The sequence below is a fragment of the Pristiophorus japonicus genome, chromosome 19 (genome assembly GCF_044704955.1).
Source record: "Pristiophorus japonicus isolate sPriJap1 chromosome 19, sPriJap1.hap1, whole genome shotgun sequence".
NCBI classification, from domain to species: domain Eukaryota; kingdom Metazoa; phylum Chordata; class Chondrichthyes; family Pristiophoridae; genus Pristiophorus; species Pristiophorus japonicus.
In genome coordinates this window covers 78,988,047-79,001,113 of record NC_091995.1, presented here as the reverse complement: position 1 = coordinate 79,001,113, position 13,067 = coordinate 78,988,047, and the positions used below count along the sequence as shown (strand labels likewise).

Here is a 13,067-nt window from a genome sequence, read left to right as displayed (position 1 = left end):
GTGTTCCCTGGTTCTGGACTTCCCAACTACGGTAACATTCTTCCTGTATCTGACGTGTCCAGTCCCGTCAGGATTTTATATGTTTCTATGAGATCCCCTCTCATCCTTCTAAACTCCAGTGAATACAGGCCCAGGCGATCCAGTACCACCTCATATGTCAATCCTGACATCCCGGGAATTAGTCTGGAGAACCTTCGCTGCACTCGCTCAATAGCAAGAACGTCCTTCCTCAGATTAGGAGACCAAATCTGAACACAATATTCCAGGTGTGGCCTCACCAAGGTCCTGTACAACTGCAGTAAGACCTCCCTGCTCCTACACTCAAATCCCATAGCTATGAAGGCCAACATTCCATTTGCCTTCTTCAACACCTGCTGTACCTGCATGGCAACTTTCAATGACTGATGTACCATGACACCCAGGTCTCGTTGCACCTCCCCTTTTCCGAATTTGCCGCCATTCAGATAATATTCTGCCTTCTTGTTTTTACCATCAAAGTGGATGACCTCACATTTATCCACATTATACTGCATCTGCCATGCATTTGCCCACTCACCTAACCTCTACAAGTGAGCCTGCAGCCTCTTAGTGTCCTCCTCACAGCTCGAACCGCCACCCAGCTTATTGTCATCTGCAAACTTGGAGATATTACACTCAATTCCTTCATCTAAATCATTAATGTATGTTGTAAATAGCTGGGGTCCAGCACTGAGCCCTGCAGTACCCCACTAGTCACTGCCTGCAATTCTGAAAAGGACCCGTTTATCCTGACTCTCTGCTTCCTGTTTGCTAACCAGTTCTCTATCCACGTCAGTACATTACCCCCAATACTATGTGCTTTAATTTTGCACACTAATCTCTTGTGTGGGACCTTGTCAAAAGCCTTTTGAAAGTCCAAATACACCACATCCATTGGCTCTATCTTGTCCACACTACGAGTTACATCCCCACAAAATTCCAGAAGATTTGTCAAGCATAATTTCCCTTTCGTAAATCCATGCTGACTTGGACCGATCCTGTCACTGCTTTACAAATGCGCTGTTATTTCATCTTTCATAATTGATTACAACATTTTCCCCACGACTGATGTCAGGCTAAACGGTCTATAATTTCACGTTTTCTCTTTCCCTCCTTTTTTAAAAAGTAGTGTTACATTGGCTACCCTTCAGTCCATAGGAACTGATCCAGAGTCGATAGACTGTTAGAAAATGATCACCAATGCATCCACTATTTCTAGGGCCACTTCCTTAAGTACTCTGGGATGCAGACTATCAGGCCCTGGGGATTTATCGGCCTTCAATCCCATCAATTTCCCTGACACAATTTCCCGCCTAATAAGGATTTCCTTCAGTTCATCCTTCTTACTAGACCCTCGGTCCCCTAATATTTCCCGAAGGTTATTTGTGCCTTTCTTCATGAAGACAGAACCAAAGTATTTGTTCAACTGGTCTGCCATTTCTTTGTTCCCCATTATAAATTCACCTGAATCTGACTGCAAGGGACCTACTTTTGCCTTCATTAACCTTTTTCTCTTCACATATCTATAGAAGCTTTTGCAGTCAGTTTTTATGTTCCCAGCAAGCTTCCTCTCATACTCTATTTTCCCCCTCCTAATTAAACCCTTTGTCCCCCTCTGCTGAATTCTAAATTTCTCCCAGTCCTCAGGTTTGCTGCTTTTTCTGACCAATTTATCTGCCTCTTCCTTGGATTTAACACTATCCTTAATTTCCCTTGTTAACCACGGTTGAGCCACCTTCACCATTTTATTTTTACTCCAGACAGGGATGTACAATTGTTAAAGTTCATGCATGTTATCTTTAAATGTTTGCCATTGCCTATCCACCGTCAACACTTTAAGTATCACTCGCCAGTCTATTCTAGCCAATTCACGTCTCATACCATCAAAGTTACCTTTCCTTAAGTTCAGGACCCTAGTCTCTGAATTAACTGTGTCACTCTGCATCTTAATAAAGAATTCTACCATATTATGGTCACTCCTCCCCAAGGGGCCTCGCACAACAAGATTGCTAATTAGTCCTTTCTCATTACACATTACCCAGTGTAGGATGGCCAGCCCTCTAGTTGGTTCCTTGATATATTGGTCAAGAAAACCATCCCTAATACACTCCAGGAAATCCTCCTCCACCGTATTACTACAAGTTTGGTGAGCCCAATCTATATGCAGATTAAAGTCGCCCATGATAACTGCTGTATCTTTATTGCATGCATCCCTAATTTCTTGTTTGAAGCTGTCCCCAACCTCACTACTACTATTTGGTGGTCTGTACACAACTCCCACTAGCGTTTTCAGCCATTTGGTATTCAGCAGCTCCACCTTACAGACTCCATATCATCCAAGCTAATGTCCTTCTTCTGTCTGATGTGTGGGTGAGACACTGACTGTGGTGCCAGTTGTGATATCTCACCTACTGCTCACGGGTGAAAGCCATTGAATGCAGACCTTGAAACAGGAACCTTGGACAAACTTTCCACTGGGTGTGCATCAACAGGAATTTTGGAGGAAAGGTGGAGATGGGGCAGTAGCTTGCAAGGACAGAAGGGCCGAGGGTTGTTTATTTGAGGAGGTGATGACGGTGGTGCTTTTGAAAGGGAGGGGGACAGTACCTGAGGAGAGGGTACAATGTCAGCTAGCATGGTGTCCAGGAAGGGAAGTTGGGTGGTCCGCAGTTTAGCGGGAAAGAGGTCAGGGGAGTAGTGGGTGGCTTCCATGGACAAGATGAACTCAGTGAGAGCCTGAGGGGAGATATGCGGTAAGCCAGAGTATGAAGCAGGTTCAGGGTTAGCACAGAGCCTGAGAGGAATTACTGCTTGTTGGGGCAGCTGAACGGATGGTCTCAATCTCAGCGACAAAGAAGTCCACGAGACCCTCGTACTTGTTATTGGAGGTGCTGTTGTATCTTTCAATGTCAAATGCTGCCATTGCAGAAAAAATGAAATCCCTCCAGCTTAGAGTGAGAGGGAGCATTTCATCAAATCATGTTTCAGAACTTTGGAAAGAGCAATGCGCGATATTCCATCCCAGAACGTGCAGAGCCTTCAACTGAACGCTGAACGTCTCCTCAGTGATTGTATCGGTGACCGACTCAGTCGCACACAGTGTGGGCAGGATGTTAATTTATAATGGGCTTTAAAGGCCAGTCACATTCCGTGGTCCTCACTCTTTCAGAATGATAGAACAGGCCAGACAGGGATACCAGGGAGATCCGACTGTACCACAGGCAGATTGCCCACATCCCACATTACCACATAAACCTCTTGCAGATCATTGCGAACACTGGTAGCTGAACTGCAGATGTTTGCATTGTAAGTGAAACAACAACAACAGCTTTTATTTATATAGTGCCTTTAACGCATTAAAACGTCCCACGGCACGTCACAACAGTGTTAGAAGATCAAATAGATAAATTTGACACCAAGCCACGCAAGAAGAAATTACAGCAGATGACCAAAAGCTTGGTTAAATGAGGTAATTTTTAGGGTGTGTCTTAAAGAAGATAAGAGAGGTAGAGAGGCGGAGAGTTTTAGGGACGGAGTTCCAGAACTTTGGGGCTAGACAGTAGAAGGATACCGATGGTTGAGTGATTATAATCAGGGATGCTCAACAGGGAAGAATTTGAGGAGCGCAGACATCTCGTGGTGTTCTGGGCCTGAGAGAGATACAGAGATCGGGAGGGAGAGGCCATGGAGGGATTTATAAACAAGGATGAACATTTTGAAATCGAGGCATTGTTTAACCGGGTACCAATGAAGGTCAGTGAGCACAGGGGTGATGTGTGAGCGGGACTTGGTGTGATATAGGACTCGGGCTGCCAAGCTTTGCACAACCTTAAGTTTATGTCTGGTAGAATGTGCGAAGCCAGCCAGGCATGCATTGGAGTTGTCAAGTCTTGGATGAGGTAATAAAGGCATGGAGAGGGTTTCAGCAGCAGAAGAGCTGAGGCGGGGCGGAGGCGGGCAAAGTTACGGAGGTGGAAATAGGAGATGGAAACAGGCATTATAACCTTTGTGACGTATTTCTGCAGCCACAATTAGTAACAGCAGTGGGCCATTCAGCCTCTCGAGCCTGTACCGCCATTCAAATAGATCATGTCTGATCTGTACTTCAACTCCATTAACCCACCTTTGTTTCATATCCCTTTGTACCGTTACCTAACAAAATTCTAGCGATCTCAGTCTTCAAAGCTCCAACTGGCCCAACATTCACACCCGTTTGGCAGGTGGAAGGATGTGAATTCCAGATTTCCACAAACCATTGTGTTTGATAAATCACTTCCTGATCTCACTCTGGAATTGCCTGCGTGAAATTTTAAGATTATGCCCCCATGTTATGGATTATTACACCAATAGAAATGACTTCACTTTATCGAGGCAAGTGGATACACCAACTATTTAAAAATAACTGCCTACAGATCCATTAATCATCACTCACACTGCACCTGAAAGGTGGAATTGAATCACTCTGTCGTTAGACAGTTACAGGTTTGAAACCTGCATCCCAGACCACTGAGACTCATCCAGACAATAAACTAACACCGGGACAGGCCTATATAAAACACAGAAAGATGTAACATGTTATATTCAGGCTGAGTAGATTATCAGTGTCGTTCAACTACTTCGCAGTTTTATATTCAGATTAACATCACACCGTATCCATACATTGACAACATGGCAAAAATAACCCCATTAATTTTAATCAAAGCCTGACAGGATTGACTATGCAGATTAGTTTGCATATTATTAATGATCTTCGGCCTTTCATTGATTGCTTTAGGACACCGCCCTTGGAGAGCCCAGCATCCTCCAGGATACAGAAATCCTCACTCAGACTGAGCTTCCTGGAATCTGCTGATAATTGGACCCTGAGGTTAGGACCGAAACTGTCGCATGATCCCATGCCGCCAAGCCGACGATTCTACAGACCGATTGGGCCGAATGGCCTGTTTCTGAGCTGTAAAATGATGTGTCATTCTATGTCTACTAGGTTGGGTCATAGGTTACCCCTGGACCTTTGGTTGGACTATGAGGCCATGTTGTGTGCCAAGTGTAAATGCCTGTAACAGGCTGCGATGGCGACCTTCATAGCAACATAGCAAATAGATGCAGGAGTAGGCCATTCGGCCCTTCGAGCCTGGACCACCATTCAATAAGATCATGGCTGATCATTCACCTCAGTACCCCTTTCATGCTTTAACTCCACACCCCTTGATCCCTTTAGCCGTAAGGGCCATATCTAACTCCCTCTTGAATATATCCAATGAACTGGCATCAACAACTCTCTGCGCTAGAGAATTCCACAGGTTAACAACTCTCTGAGTGAAGAAGTTTCTCCTCATCTCAGTCCTAAATGGCTTACCCCTTATCCTTAGAATGGGTTCCCTGGTTCTGGACTTCCCCAACTTAGGTATCATTCTTCTTGCATTTAACGAGTCCAGTCCCGTAGGAATTTTATATGTTTCTAAGAGATCCCCTTTCATCCTTCTAAACTCCAGTGAATACAGGCCCAGTCGCTTAAGTCTCTCCTCATATGTCAGTCCTGCCATCCTGGGAATTAGTCTGGAGAACCTTCGCTGCACTCCCCTCAATAGCTAGAACTTCCTTCCTCAGATTCGGAGACCAAAACTGAACACAATATTCCAGTTGAGGCCTCACCAAGGCCCTGTACAACTGCAGTAAGACCTCCCTGCTATTATACTAAAATCCACTAGCTATGAAAGCCAACATACCATTTGCCTTCTTCACCACCTGCTGTACCTGTATGCCAACTTTCAATGACTGATGCACCATGACACACAGGTTTCGTTGCACCTCGCCTTTTCCAAATCTGACGCCATTCAGATAATATTCTGCCTTCGTGTTTTTGCCACCAAAGTGGATAATCTCACATTTATCCACATTACACTGCATCTGCCATGCATTTTCCCACTCACCTAACCTATCCAAGTCACTCTGCAGCCTTTTAGCGTCCTCCTCACAGCTCACACTAAATTAGTGTCATCTGCAAACTTGGAGATATTACAATCAATTCCTTCATCTAAATCGTGAATATTTATTGAAAATAGCTAGGGTCCCAGCATTGAGCCCTGCGGCACCCCACTAGTCACTGCCTGCCATTCTGAAAAGGACGTGTTTTTCCCAACTCTCTGCTTCCTGACTGCCAACCAGTTCTCTATCCATGTCAGTACATTACCCCCAATATCATAGGCTTAATTTTGCACACCAATCTCTTGTGTGGGACCTTGTTAAAAGCCTTTTGAAAGTCCAAATACACCACATCCACTGGTTCGCCCTTGTCCACTCTACTAGGTACATCCTCAAAAAATTCTAGAAGATTTGTCAAGCATGATTTCCCTTTCATAAATCCATGCTGACTTGGACTGATCCTGTCACTGCTTTCCAAATGCACTGCTATTTTATCTTTACTAATTGATTCCAACATTTTCCCCACTACTGATGTCAGGCTAACTGGTCTATAATTACCCGATTTTTCTCTCCTTGCTTTTTTAAAAAGTGGTTTTACATTAGCTGCCCTCCAGTCCATAGGAACTGATCCAGAATCTATAGAATGCTGGAAAATGATCACCAATGCATCCACTATTTCCAGGGCCAATTCCTGAAGTACTCTGGGATGCAGACTATCAGGACCCGGAGATTTATCGGCCTTCAATCCCATCAATTTCCCTAACACACTTTCCTGCCGAATAAGGATTTCCTTCAGTTCCTCTGTCTCACTAGACCCTCAGTCCGCTAGTATTTCCGGAAGGCTATTTGTGCCTTCCTTCATGAAGACAGAACCAAAGTATTTGTTCAATTGGTCTGCCATTTCTTTGTTCCCCATTATAAATTCACCTGATTCTGACTGCAAGGGATAGACGTTTGTCTTCACTCATCTTTTTCTCTTCACATATCTATAGAAGCTTATGCAGTCATATTTATGATCCCTGCAACTTTCCTCTCGTACTCTATTTTCCCCCTCCTAATTAAACCCTTTGTTCTCCTCCACTGAATTCTAAATTTCTCCCAGTCCTCAGGTTTGCTGCTTTTTCTGGCCAATTTAAATGCCTCTTCCTTGGATTTAACACTATCCTTAATTTCCCATGTTAGCCACGGTTGAGCCACCTTCCCCGTTTTATTTTTACTCTAGACAGGGATGTACAATTGTTGAAGTTCATCCATGTGATCTTTAAATGTCTGCCATTGCCTATCCACTGTCAATCCTTTAAATATTATTCGCGAGTCTTTTCTAGCCAATTCCCGTCTCATACCATTGAAGTTACCTTTCCTCAAGTTCAGGACCCTAGTCTCTGAATTAACTTTGTCACTCTTCATCTTAATAAAGAATTCTACCATATTATGGTCACTCTTCCCCAAGTGGCCTCGCACAACAAGATTGCTGATTAGTCCTTTCCCATTACACATCACCCAGTCTAGGATGGCGAGCCCTCGAGTTGGTTCCTCAACATATTGGTCGAGAAAATCATCCCTTATTGACTCCAGGAAATCTTCCTCCACTGTATTGCTAACTGTTTGGTTAGCCCAATCTATATGTACATTAAAGTCACCCATGATAACTGCTGTACCTTTATTGCACGCATCCCTAATTTCTTGTTTGATGCTGTCCGCAACCTCACCACGACTGTTTGGTGGTCTGTACACAACTCCGATGATATTCTTTGGTATTCCGCAGCTCCAACCATACAGATTCCATATCATCCAAGCTAATGTCCTTCGTACTATTGCGCCTCTGTCTGATGTGTGGGTGAGACACTGACTATGTTGCAGTTGTGAAATCTCACCTCCTGCTCACGGGTGAATGTCATTGAATGCAGTCCTTAAAACATGAATCTTGGATAAACATTCCACTGGGTGTGCGTCAAGAGGAATGTTGAAGGAAGGGGGAGATGGGGCAGTAGCTTGCAAGGACAGAAGGGCCGAGGGTTGGTTAGTTGAGGAGGGAGATCCGACTGTGCCACAGGCAGATTGCCCACATCCCCCATTACCCACATAAACCTCTTGCAGATCATTGCGAACACTGGTAACTGAACTGTAGATGTTCACACTGTAAGTGAAACAACCAAAAATCTTTGATTTAAATAGCGCCGTTAACGTAGTAAAATGTTCCATGTCACTTCACAGCAGGGTTGGAAGACAAAACAGGTGAATTTGATACCAAGCCACATAAGAAGAAATTACGGCAGATGACCAAAAACTTGGTTAAGGAGGTAGTTTTTATTTTAAAGTGCGTCTTGAAGAAGGTAAGAGAGGTAGAGAGGTGTAGAGTTTTGGGGAGGCAATTACAGAATTTTGGGCCTCGGCAACAGAAGGCACGGCCACCAATGGTTGAGCGATTGTAATCAAAGATGCTCACGAGGGAAGAATTTGAGGAGCGCAGACATCTCGTGGGGTTGTGAGCTTGAGAGAGACGACAGAGATAGCAACAGGAGAGGCCATGGAGGGATTTATAAACAAGGATGAACATTTTGAAATCGAGGTGTTGTTTAACCGGGAGTCAATGAATGTCAGTGAGCACAGGGCTGATGGGTGAGTGGGACTTGGTGCGAATAAGGGTACGGGCTGCCAAGTTTTGGATGACCTCAAGTTGACATATTGTAGAATGTGGGAGGCCAGCCAGGAGTTGTCAGTCTAGAGGTAACAAAGGCATGGATGAGGGTTTCAGCAGCAGAAGAGCTGAGGCAGAGACGGAGGCAGGCAATGTTACGGAGGTGGAAATAGGAGATGGAAACAGGTATTATAACTGTTGTGACTTATTTCTGCAGCCACAATTAGTAACAGCAGTGGGCCATTCAGCCCCTCGAGCCTGTACTGCCATTCCATTCGATCATGGCTGATCTGTACCTCAACTCCATTAACCCACCTTTATTCCATATCCCTTTGTAACTTTATCTCAATCTATCGATATCAGTCTTCAAAGCTCCAACTGGCCCAACATTCACAGCCATTTGGCAGGTGGAGGGGTGTGAAATCCAGATTTCCACAAACCATTGTGTTTGATAAATCACTTCCTGATGTCACTCCTATATAGCCTGGGTCAAATTTTAAGATCATGCCCCCATGTTATGGATTATTACACCAATAGAAATGACTGTACTTTATCGAGGCGAGTGGATACTCCAACTATTTAAAAACAACAACCTACAGATCCATTAATCATCACTCACACTGCGTCTGAAAGGTGGAATTGAACCACTCTGTCGCTAGACAGCTACAGGTTTGAAGCCTGCATCCCAGACCACTGAGACTCATCCAGACAATAAACTAACAGCGAAACAGGCTTATATAAAACACAGAAAGATGTAACACATTTAATTCAGGGTGAGTAGATTATCAGTGTCGCTCAACTACTTCCCAGTTTTAGATTCAGATTTACATCACACCGTATCCATACATTCACAACATGGCAAAAATAACACCATTATTTTTCATCAAAGCCTGACAAGATTGACTATGCAGATTCTTTGCATATTATTAACCTTCTTCAGCCTTTCATTGATTGTTTTAGGACGCAGCCCTTGGAGAGCCCAGCATCCTCCGGGATACAGAAATCCTCACTCAGGCTGAGCTTCCTGCAATCTGCTGATAATTGGACCCTGAGGTTAGGACCGAGCTGTCGCATGATCCCATGCCACCAAGCCGACGATCGCTAAGAACATAAGAACAGAAGAAATAGAAGCAGGAGTCGGCCATAAGGCCCCTCGAGTCTGCTCCGCCATTCACTAAGATCATGGCTGATCTGATCATGGACTCAGCTCCACTTCCCCGCCCGCTCCCCATAACTTCTTAAGTCCCTTATCGTTGAAGAAACTGTCTATTTCTGTCATAAATTTATTTCATGTCCCAGTTTCCACAGCTCTCTGAGGCAGTGAATTCCACAGATTTACAATCCTCGAAGAGAAGAAATTTCTCCTCATCTCAGTTTTAAATGGACGGCCCCTTATTCTAAGATCGTGCCCTCTAGTTCTAGTCTCCCCATCAGTGGAAACATCCTCTCTGCATCCACCTTGTCAAGCCCCCTCATAATCTTATACATTTCTATAAGATCACTTCTCATTCTTCTGAATTCCAATGAATAGGGGCCCAACCTAATTCTTCAATTAGACTTATGACTTTTCTTCATAAGTCAAATCCCTCATCCCCGGGATCAACCTAATGAACCTTTTCTGAACTGCCTCCACAGCAAGTATATCCTTTCGTAAATATGGAAACCAAAACTGCACGCAGTACTCCAGGTGTGGCCTCACCAATACCCTGTACAGCTGTAACAAGACTTCCCTGCTTTTATACTCCATCCCCTTTGCAATAAAGGCCAAGATTCCTTTGCCCTTCCTGATCACTTGCTGTACCTGCATACTATCCTTTTGTGTTTCATGCACAAGTACCCCAGGTCCCATTGTACTGCAGCACTTTGCAATCTATCTCCATTTAAATAGTAACTTGCTCTTTGATTTTTTCTGCCAAAGTGCATAACCTCACACTTTCCAACATTATACACCATCTGCCAAATTTTTGCCCATTCACTGTCTATGTCCTTCTGCAGCCCCTTTATGTCCTCTTCACACATTACCCTTCCTCCCATCATTGTATCATCAGCAAACTCAGGCTGATTGGGCCGAATGGCCTGTTTCTGTGCTGTAAAATGATGTGTCATTCTAAGTCTACTAGGTTCGGTCATAGGTTATCCCTGAACCTTTCGGTGGACTATGAGGCCATATTGTGTGCCAAGTGTAAATGCCTCTAACAGGTTGCGATGGAGATCTTAACATCTCGCCTCTGTCTGATGTGTGGGTGATACACTGACTGTGTGCTCGTTGTGATAACTCACCTGCTGCTCACGGGTGAAAGTCATTGAATGCAGTCCTTGAAACATGAAACTTCGATAAACTTTCCATTGGGAGTGCATCAAGAGGAATGTTGGAGGAAGGGTGGAGATGGGGCAGTAGCTTGCAAGGGCAGAAGGGCCGAGGGTTGGTTAGTTGAGGAGGTGATGATGTTGCTGGTTTTGAAAGGGAGAGGGACAGTACCTGATGAGAGGGTACAATGTCAGCTAGCATGGTGTCCAGGAAGGGAAGTTGGGTGGTCCACAGTTCAACCAAAATGAGGTCAGGGGAGCAGGGGGCGGGTTCCATGGAGAAGATGAACTCAGACAGAGCCTGAGGGGAGATACACGGGAAGCCAGAGAATGAAGCAAGTTCAGGGTTAGCACAGAGCCTGAGAGGAATTACTGCTTGGTGGGCAAGGGAAGGGGGGATACAGCAGGGGCAGCTGAATGGCTGGTCTCAATCTTAGTGACAAAGAAATCCACGAGCCCCTCGTACTTGTTATTGGAGGTGCTGTTGTATCTTTCCATGTCATATTCTGCCATTGCAGAAAAAATGAAGTCCCTCAGGCTTAGAGTGAGAGGGAGCCTTTCATCAAATTATGTTTCAGAACTTTGGCAAGAGCAGTGCGCGATATTCCATCCCAGAACGTGCAGAGCCTTCAACTGAACGCTGAACGTCTCCTCAGTATTTGTATCGGTGAGCGACTCAGTCGCACACAGTGCGGGCAGGATGTTAATTTATAATGGGCTTTAAAGGCCAGTCACATTCCGTGGTCCTCACTCTTTCAGAATGATAGAACAGGCCAGACAGGGATACCAGGGGGCTCCGACTACAACACAGGCCGATTGCCCACATCCCCCATTACCCAATAAACCTCTTGCAGATCATTGCGAACACTGGTAACTGAACTGCAGATGTTCGCACTGTCAGTGAAAGTGATATTATAACCTTTGTGACTAATTTCTGCAGCCACAATTAGTAACAGCAGTGGGCCATTCAGCCCCTCTAGCCTGTACCACCATTCCATTCGATGATGGATGATCTGTACCTCAACTCCATTAACCCACCATTGGTCCATGTGCCTTTGTAACTTTACCTCAATATATTGATCTCAGTCTTTAAAACTCCAACTGGCCCAACATTCACAGCCTTTGGCAGGTGGAAGGGTGTGAATTGCAGATTTCCACAAACCATTGTGTTTGATAAATCACTTTCAGATGTCATTCCGAAATAGCTTGGGACAAATTTTAAGATTGTGCCACCACATTACTTCACTTTATCGAGGTGAGTGGATATTAGGACTATTTTAAAATAACTACCTACAGATCCATTAATCATCACACACACTCCACCTGAAAGGTGGAATTGAACCACTCTGTCATTAGACAACTACAGGTTTGAAGCCTGCATCCCAGACCACTGAGAACCATCCAGACAATAAACTAACACCGGGGCAGGCTTATATAAAACACAGAAAGATGTAACACATTAGATTCAGGGTGAGTAGATTATCAGTGTCGCTCAACTACTTCCCAGTTTTAGATTCAGATTTACATCACACCGTATTCATACATTGAGAACATAGCAAAAATAACACCATCTATTTTTTATCAAAGTCTGACAGGATTGACTATGCAGATTAGGTTGCATATTATTAACGTTCTTCGGCCTTTCATTGATTGATTGAGGACGCAGCCCTTGGAGAGCCCAGCATCCTCCGAGATACAGAAATCCTCACTCAGACTGAGCTTCCTGCAATCTGCTGATAATTGGACCCTGAGGTTAGGACCGAAACTGTCGCATGATCCCATACCGCCAGGCTGACGATTCTACAGACCGATTGGGCCGAATGGACTGTTTCTGTGCTGTTAAATGATGTGTCATTCTATGTCGACTCGGTTGGGTCATAGATTACCCCCGAACCTTTGGTTGGACCATGAGGCCATGTTCTGTGCCAAGTGTAAATACCTGTAACAGGTTGCGATGGCGAGATTCATAGAAACTGTCATGTTTGTAACCTTCACATAACTGTAACCTTTATGTAACAACACTGTACACTGTATACACCTGAGAAATGCACACCTTGACCACAGGGGGTGAACTTGTAGGAGACACTCCTCACCTGGTCATCCAGGTATATAAAGGGAGGTCCCACGCAGGGTCAGCCCTTCTTGGCCCTGACAATAAAGGTTCAGGTCACGTAGTGACCTT

General features: G+C 44.6%; 3 non-coding genes across 3 annotated transcripts; all 3 read right to left on the bottom strand.

Annotated features, from left to right (window-relative positions):
* Nucleotides 1-4,454: 4,454 nt before the first annotated feature.
* trnastop-uca (transfer RNA opal suppressor (anticodon UCA)) lies at nucleotides 4,455-4,541 on the bottom strand. Its single transcript has one exon. It is a non-coding gene; the product is annotated as a tRNA-Sec (tRNA).
* A 4,660-nt stretch (nucleotides 4,542-9,201) lies between these two features.
* trnastop-uca (transfer RNA opal suppressor (anticodon UCA)) lies at nucleotides 9,202-9,288 on the bottom strand. Its single transcript has one exon. It is a non-coding gene; the product is annotated as a tRNA-Sec (tRNA).
* A 2,917-nt stretch (nucleotides 9,289-12,205) lies between these two features.
* trnastop-uca (transfer RNA opal suppressor (anticodon UCA)) lies at nucleotides 12,206-12,292 on the bottom strand. Its single transcript has one exon. It is a non-coding gene; the product is annotated as a tRNA-Sec (tRNA).
* Nucleotides 12,293-13,067: the final 775 nt, after the last annotated feature.